Below are 8,290 nucleotides of genomic sequence, written 5' to 3'. Positions count from 1 at the left end.
AAACCGTTGACCAAGTCTAAGACTAGGAGTGGATCTAGCCGCCCCTCAGCTCCTCTTTGAGAAGGAGTCCAGAAAGCAAGGCGGTCTGCTCTGAACCTCGTGACTCAACAGGAGGGCTCTCCTGATACAGTTTCGTGTTCCTTTTTCCATTTCTTTTTCTACACCTTCCTTGTCTTTTCAAACAGCAGCTTAATGACATGTTGCAAGGTTCATAGTGATTAAGTTCATGTGTACTTGGGCAAGGTTAGCTAGGCTGAATAAATGTTGATTGTTGTTTGAACTCCCCTGGTGTCATTTCACCTTAATTCTGACAAAGGAAATCCAGGAACCTGAGTCACTCCAACTTTGGGACGTGACATCTTAATTGGCACCACGGACAGGATTTCCCTTGTTGGAAGGAAGGGAGATTCTAACGGGATACCAGATCTCCACTGGGAGGACGGGCGGGGAGGATCTGGGAAGGATCTCTCAACAGTAAGTCAGGAGGGATCTGAGCAGTGGCAGACATAGAGGCCCGGGAAAAATCTGTGTCTGACTGTTCCCCTGTTTTAGAGAAGCTAACTGCCTATACGGGATTTCCCTTGTTGGAAGGGAGATTCTAACGGGATACCAGATCTCCACTCGGAGGACGGGCGGGGAGGATCTGGGAAGGATCTCTCAACAGTAAGTCAGGAGGGATCTGAGCAGTGGCAGGCATGGTGACCCGGGAAACATCTGTGTCTGACTGTTCCCCTGTTTTGGAGAAGCTGACTGCCTATAAAGCCCACCCTTCCCCACAAGGAGTAGCCTGGGCACGAGACCAGTGGCATGACCCAAAAGCCATTGTAGGAGGAATTGAGAAGCTAGCAAAAGAAGGCAGGTTTGGCCTGGGAAAAGGGAAGGCTGTGGGGTGTGCAGTTTTAGGGGCCGCACTCGTAGCAGCCCAGGAAGACAGACAGGAAACAATGAGAGCAGAGCAGGCAGATAAGGAGAAGATTCAGTCCCTGCAGGATTTAGTTAAAGTCCTGCAAGAGCAGTAAACTTCTGAGCGTAATACAATGCAGTGGCTTCATGCCGCCTTGTCTGATGCATTAGATCGGGAAAGAATTTTGTGAGCCGAGGCGGACGAACGATCCGACCTGGACTTAGACCTGGAATGTCTAGAGGTAGTTCAGGTGAAACAGCAAAAATCTTTATACCAAATCAAGAGTTAGAATGTACCAGAACAGATTTTTACCCTCAGGATGAGGGGATAGCAATGAGGCCATTAATTAAAACAGAAACCATAGACAATGGCCAAATTGGCGGAGCACCACACGTAACTATTAAGACGATACCATATTCTGCCACTGAATTATCTAAAATTCAGGAAAAGTATATCCGACTAGCAAAGGAGACCGAAACAGAATATGTGTGGAGGGTGTCATTAACCGGTGGTGACCGGATTTTATTGTCAGAAGATGAAGCCCAAGGATATTGGGGGCCTGGAGTGTTCCTAACTACCCATGATCCTAGGGAACCGTGGTCTCTGACGCAGCGGGCAGCTTACTGGGCAGGGGGAATAGACCAAATGGAATGAGGAGAACCAACATGGATAGACACCCCCCTCTATAAATCGATTAACCGAGAGCTTACAGAAAACTGCTTGTCCCCAGTTAATGCATGATAGGTGGTTAGTGCCACAGTAGCCCTCTCTGATGTTGTTACATGCCAATCCTGATAGCATGACTCCTCTAATCTGAGGTTTACCAGATTCTTTGAAATTATATGCTGTCCAGCTGCAAAATAGATTATGTGATGTGATAGCACCTAGAGGAGGCAGGCAGAATGCAGGAGGGGCCCTGACCTGGGGAGAAGTGGCAAAGAAATTGGTTAACTATGGCCAGAGAATGGGTCTCACAATGGAAGAAAGCAGGGCTAAGCCTGCAATCCGCTGAACAGAAGGACTTGGCCAACCTCCCCCATCTAAGACTGTAAACACCAAAAAGCCATATGGGGGTCAGCGGAACTTGTTGTGGGCAGAAGGGATAGAAAAGGGAATTCCCCGGGATGTGATGGACGGCTTGCCCACCTCTGTCCTAGAAAAGTTGGTCCTAGGGTGGAAAGACAAGAACAAGGAGCCTCCCCCTACTGAGTTAGACATTCAAGGCTCTAAGGGGATGAATCCACAGTTTCTGGCAACTCCCACTCCCCAAACACCTACTGCCCCAGAGAAAGGTATGACTGTCCGCAGGACAGGAAACTAGACATGCTGTCCGCAGTAAGTGAGTGGGGGGATCGCCAGTGGGTTTATTTAAGGAGGGTCACTGAGAATAAGACAGGAGACCTGTTGATCACTTTTCCCCTTGGTCCCTTTAAGACCCCAGTAACTTTTTTTAGTTGATACGGGTGCTCAGATGTCAGCACTTTGGGCAGATGTTGCTAACTGCAATGGAATAATTGCAGATAAGAAGCAGATACGGGTCACAGACGTTTTCGGAAGCTCCCAACCGCAGCCGACAGCTGAAGTTAAATGCTGGCTGCCAGGGGATTCGTCCCCTGTTGAGGTTACTATGATACTAGGTCCTCTACCCACCAATATTCTAGGACTTGACCTCTTAAAGGGCCGGTTGTGGGTAGACTCTAAGGGAAGAGAATGGAAATTTGGGTGTCCCGCAATCTCTATGAGGCTTTTGCAGTCGGCACCAACTCTCCCACCTTCAAAAATAGTTAATGTCAAACCTTATGCTTTGCCTTTGGGAGCAAGGGAAGGGATCACTTCAGTGATAACTGGGTTATGGGAACAGGGGATAGTTATTCCTATGCACTCACCCTATAATTCCCCAGTATGGCAGGTCCACAAGGCAAATGGGAAGTGGTGATTGACAATTGACTATCAACGTTTGAACGCCAATACTGACCCATTAACAGCTGCAGTCCCCAATATAGCAGAATTAATTGCAACCATACAAGAACAGGGTCACCAGATTTTAGCAACCGTTGATGTGAAAGACATGTTCTTTATGGTTCCCTTGCAAGAAGCAAATAGGGATGGCTTTGCCTTTACCTGGGAAGGTGTACAATATACATTTATGCGACTTCCCCAAGGCTGTTGCCACTCACCAACCATTGCTCAGTAGGCATTGGCCCAGGAACTAAATCAGATCACTCCTAAAGATGGCGTAAGAGTATATCAATATATTGATGATGCGCTAATCCGAGGACCAGACACCGCTGCAGTGGGGCAAACCCAGAGAGAAATCATTAGTCACTTAGAGAATTTAGGGCTCCAAATTCATGCCGAAAAGGTGCAACTCCCATCACCTGAAGTAAAATTTTTAGGTATCTGGTGGAAAGGGGGGGACTGTGTGTATACCTTCTGAAACCTTGTCCACCCTCAAACAAGTAAAAATGCCTGAAAATAAGAAAGAATTGCAGCATGCCCTAGGCTTGCTAGTGTTTTGGAGAAAACACATCCCCAACTTTTCTATCATAGCTCACCCTTTATATGATTTAACCTGTAAAACAACTGCTTGGGACTGGACACCTGTCCATGAAGAGGCTCTGAAATTATTAATTTTTGAAGCAGGGATTTACCAGGCCCTAGGGCCGATGCATCCAACAGACCCACTCCACATAGAATGGGGTTTTGCAATGCATGGGTTATCTATGCATATGTGGCAGCGTGGACCTGAAGGTCCTACTCGTCCTATAGGGTTTTTCTCGCGTAGCTTTAAGGATGCTGAAAAACAGTATTCCGTTTGGGAGAAAGGACTCTTTGTGGTTAACTTAGCCTTACAGGAAGCTGAGAGAATTATATGACAGCAGCCCATCATCTTACAAGGACCCTTTAAGATCCTGAAACCAATATTGGCTGGAACTCCTCCCCCCGCAGGAGTAGCTCAACGAGAAACAGTAAGGAAGTGGTATGCCCAGCTAGACCACTACTGTCACACTAGACAGGTAGAGGAGGGAACACCCAAAAGGCTCCAAATACAGGATCCCCCTTCTGATCACCCAGATACAGAACCCCCTCCATTGTACATCAAAGCGGCTCCTCATTTTAAACCCCATTTAACAAACGTGTGGTTCACTGATGCTTCCGCAAAAAGGGAAGGAAAGACGTGGAAGTATCGAGCAGTAGCATTACATATTGATTCAGGGGAGCATGTGGTAACTGAGGGAGAGGGTAGCGCCCAAGTAGGGGAGTTAGTTGCTGTGTGGAGCGTAGTCGTTAAGGAAGCTGAGACAACAGAACCAGTATACATTTATACTGACTCCTATGCAGTGTTTAAAGGATGCACTGAATGGTTGCCATTTTGGGAACAAAACCAATGGGAAGTAAACCAAGTGCCAGTGTGGCAAAGAGACAAATGGGAAGAAATACTGAATATCGCCAAGCAGAGATCTTTCTTGGTAGGCTGGGTTGCTGCACACCAGGCAGGGGATAACCCGGCTCACCTCCTAAATAACCAGGTAGATTCCTTAACATGTCTAGCCAGTCTTGCCATTGATGGTGAAGCAGAGAAATGGGAACACCTTCTGGAGTGGCTGCACGTGAAGCGTGGCCATTCAGGGAGTAAAGACCTGTACAAGGAGGCTGTTAGTAGAGGATGGGCAGTTACAGGAGAATTACGTAACACTTTTTTCTGCATGTGGTCAGTGTCGAGTTCATTTGGAGAAATATAACCCTTTAAAGGAGCAACCACTACGTTTAAGGACAAACAAAGGTTTATGGCAAATGTGCTAATTTGACTATATTGGCCTTTTGGGTATCAGAGGGAAAACGATATGTGTTAGTAGGAGTTGAGGTAGTATCGGACTAACACAAGCTGAAGCCGCATCCAGAGCAACAGGAGAAAATACAGTGAAAAGTCTTAAAGTATGGTTTAGCTGCTTACCCAAGCCTCAGTCAATTCCATCTGATAATGGGAGCCATTTCACTGCTGGAGTTGCGCAAGAATGGGCTAAGGGTGAGGAAATCCAGTGGGTTTTTCACACCCCTTACTACCCTCAAGCTAATGGTATGGTGGAGAGAACGAACGGACTTCTAAAACGAGCTCTGAGGCCCCATGACCCAGGGTGGGCCTCGCGAGTACCAGAAGCAGTATACCGAATCGATAGCCGGTGGGGGGCAAATGGCTGCCCCCAACTCCTAGTGTTCTGTCCCACACCTCCTTCTATTATTCCAGGGACGAAAGGCAGCAAAGACCCTGTATGCTTGCTCCACTATGCTGGACAACCAGTATTAGTGGAACTGCCCACTGTGGGGCAAGTGCCCCTAACCCTAAAGATCCCCATTAACCTTCATGCCTGGGTGGCCACAGATGCCCATGGGAAGGAGCATTGTATCCATACCCATGGATTTTCCCATCCTTCTAAGTGGGCCTTCATGTCCTGAATTAAAGTTGTTCCGATGTTCAATGGCTGATGGGAATATGGGTTTTTTTCTGTATCCCACTAGCTGGATTCTAACAAGCATATCAGTTAAGATGCACAATATAAGCCCAACCCTCTGCTATAGTGCTAAGACTATAGCTGCTTGGTTGCTTGCTTATGTGTTTGTTACTTTTGTATTTCTGACTAGTGATGCTGTGTTGACTTTTCAGGATTCCTGAGTTGGGGCGAGGACATAGGGAGCTTGGCAGCAGACCACAGTGGAGTTCTTGCAGCAGCACCTACGCCACGTAAGAGCAAGAGGTCGCTTTTTTACCTGGTTAGGATGTGGTTCCTTCACCACGAAGTTCAGGCAACGTTCCTTTGATGCCACGCACGAGCAAGAGGTCGCTATAAACTTATTAGCCTTTTTACGCACAATGAGCACGTTCTGCTGATCTACGGATGCTTTAATCAGAGCAATTCCAGTCAAGAGAGCTTGAAGTTTAAGGCTAGTTTGTATGCATCTATAATAAGTAACACATCCTGCACATGGCCTGTATGAGGTCGTTTTACGGAAGCTGCATGAGCGCCTTGGAGGGTCACCTCAGCCTCTCGGATGGATCCCAACCACTAGCAGCACTGCTTGACATCTCCTCCAGTCCCATCCCTCTAATCATTGTTTGGTTTTGTATATATTTTGCAGGTTATCAGAAGCCCACGGCAGGACTTAGGCTTTCAGTTGATGAATGGGCCGTTATCTGTATTGTTTGTTTGATTTTGTTTGTGGTATTTTTATGGTACAGCAGGGAAAGATGGTTTGGAACTCCTCCCTCCTTGCCTTTCTTACCTTTGGTGCATCTGGACAAGGAGAAAGGACCTCCAATTTAGCTTGGGAAGTGATACAAGGATTCATACATGTCTGGAATAGAACGGATCAGGGGATCTGTATTCAGATTCCTACTTCTTCAGAGCAGGGGATTAGATTTGGTTTGATACCCATGAGGCTCAATATTGGAAAATATAATATGAGCAATGGCATTATAGGGTTAGTAGATGCTCCGTTTGAGTATCAATATCGAAGTGATTATACCTCCTCTGGCAGATGGTGGTGAGATGAAGCAGCCTTCTATGAGATCCCTTGGGACACGGGGTGGCCTGACTTAATAAACAAAACTTGTAAGCGATGGAGATTGGAGGTCAGTCGCGAAATTGGTACTAGTCATAGCCCACCGTGTCCTCCAGGATTCAAGGAAGCCTATTCCAGATGATTCCCACCTTCTCCATCCTGGTGGAGAATAACAGGCTGCCCTTCCTATCACAATATATCTTGTAATCTAGTGCCCTTTTGGCCTGCTTCCCCAGAAATTACCCCTTTTGAATTACAATATAATGTGAGATGGGATTCGGCTTGGTGTGTTCACGTACCTGACACGAAGGGACAATATCTTTTAATGAGTAACGCCCACACTGCTTGGGGATGGTCAGTGAAACACATGTTAAAAACCCAACCTCTTCAGTTATTAAAAAAAGAATTTGTGGGCACACCCAACCCCAGTGATGCCCATTTGTTAAACTGTACCCACGTTATCGACTGTACCACAGGTGCTGGCAATCCCATTGAAACATGGATCAGTTTGGAAGTTAGAACCTTAATTCGAGATATGTGCACCTGTTGGACATATCCTAATTTTGGATACCGAAACCAAGATAGCCAATGTAATCAGATCACCAGTAATGTTAATATCTGGCTAAAATGTGGAATTCCCATTAACCACTTGCCAAGACAGAAGGTGGGGGAGGATAATCAAATACCCCGGGGAGACGCAGCTACTTGTCAAAACGCTTTGTATGCCGCCCCTGAGGGGACCGTCTGGGGGTGCTCAGATGCGAAAATGTACTCGCACTTGAATGTTATCAAACAGGCTGGATTGCGGTCTGGTTTGGGAACTGCTACTATGTGTCCCAGGCAAATCTTTGAATATACCACACCACCTATTCACAGGAAAAAATGAGAACTTGATGACCCAAGTAGCACCCAGAAGTGGATTCAAAGCATTCTAAAACCCGATTATTATACCTGGGGACAGAAGGTATTGTTAGAGCTAGAAGCATTCTTTGCACCATCCGGGTATATTGTTCAGCACCAGTGGGTGCTAGAAAACCTAACTTGGCAAGTACGTGTATTAAGTGATTGGACTCGATATGCCTTTGGGGAACTAAATCTGCAAGTGCAACAAGTATCAAAAATGGCATTACAGAATCGTTTAGCCTTAGATATGTTATTGTTAAAAGAACAAGGTGTGTGTGTGGTATGTTAAACTTGACTGAATCGGAATGTTGTATTACCATTCATAATGCCACGACCTCAGTTGAAGAAGCCCGGGCAAAGATGAAGGAGATTGCTGACCAGACGGGGGAACTCTTCGACGCAATACAACCAGCTGACTGGTTTGATGGCTGGAGTCTCAACTCATGGCTACATTCCATTTTGGGATCCTTGGGACTGACAGGATGGGGAAAATGGCTTGTAAATATTGCGCTTACGATATTAATTGGATGTATATGTTTAATAGCAAGCCTTGCCATAGTAAGATGTATGATTAGCTGCTTACTATCCTCAGGTCTCTCTCTTCTCCTACTGTCCACTATACTAAAATCACCACAGACGAAGATGATAGGAATGAGAATCAAAGTCCAGCGACTGTTTGAGCCACGGGGTGGTGTGATGGTCTGACAAATTATAGTCAATGTCTCAAACATTCGTTAAAGAACTTTGGTGGAGAAAACGGCCTCTGTAAAAATGCTGGAGTTTTGTGAACAGGACAATGTGGCCAGAGGAGAGGGCCCCACGGAGGGGGGGACCGCACTTCTCCAAAGCCACAATTCCTTATCTTAAGTGACCAGGAGAAGGAGCACAGTGTATGCGCCTGGAGGAGGAGGCCCCACGGAAGAT

The sequence above is a fragment of the Haliaeetus leucocephalus genome, unplaced genomic scaffold (assembly GCF_000737465.1).
Source record: "Haliaeetus leucocephalus isolate CR32 unplaced genomic scaffold, Haliaeetus_leucocephalus-4.0 Scaffold984, whole genome shotgun sequence".
Lineage (NCBI taxonomy): Eukaryota > Metazoa > Chordata > Aves > Accipitriformes > Accipitridae > Haliaeetus > Haliaeetus leucocephalus.
The sequence above is the reverse complement of the archived record's forward strand: the minus strand, read 5'-3'. Positions refer to the sequence as shown.